This window comes from Merops nubicus, unplaced genomic scaffold (genome assembly GCF_000691845.1).
Source record: "Merops nubicus isolate BGI_N331 unplaced genomic scaffold, ASM69184v1 scaffold15462, whole genome shotgun sequence".
Classification (NCBI taxonomy): Eukaryota; Metazoa; Chordata; class Aves; order Coraciiformes; family Meropidae; genus Merops; species Merops nubicus.
In genome coordinates this window covers 2,647-2,868 of record NW_008591689.1, presented here as the reverse complement: position 1 = coordinate 2,868, position 222 = coordinate 2,647, and the positions used below count along the sequence as shown (strand labels likewise).

The 222-nt window shown below is 59.5% G+C and overlaps 1 protein-coding gene across 1 annotated transcript in view; it reads left to right on the top strand.

Moving 5' to 3' along the window:
* The window catches only part of CEP85 (centrosomal protein 85kDa), a 9,578-nt gene that overhangs the window by 8,673 nt on the left and 683 nt on the right, over positions 1-222 (top strand). The gene's annotated exons all lie outside the window — the stretch shown is intronic.

Sequence of the window (222 nt, the reverse complement as noted above, 5' to 3'; positions counted from 1 at the left end):
GCTCACTGCTGGGGGGCTGGACTAGATGACCTTTAAAGGTCCCTTCCAGCCCAAACCAGTCTGTGATTCCACGATTCCTGTGTAAGCCAGGGAGGGCAAACGCTCACACCCTGTGCAGGGCTGGCGCTCATCTGCCCAGAGCCTGGAGGACTTGATGTAAACCATCTCCTCCTTCCCTCGGGGCTCCCATCGTTGGGTGGCTGTGGGTGCGCCAGTTCTGCA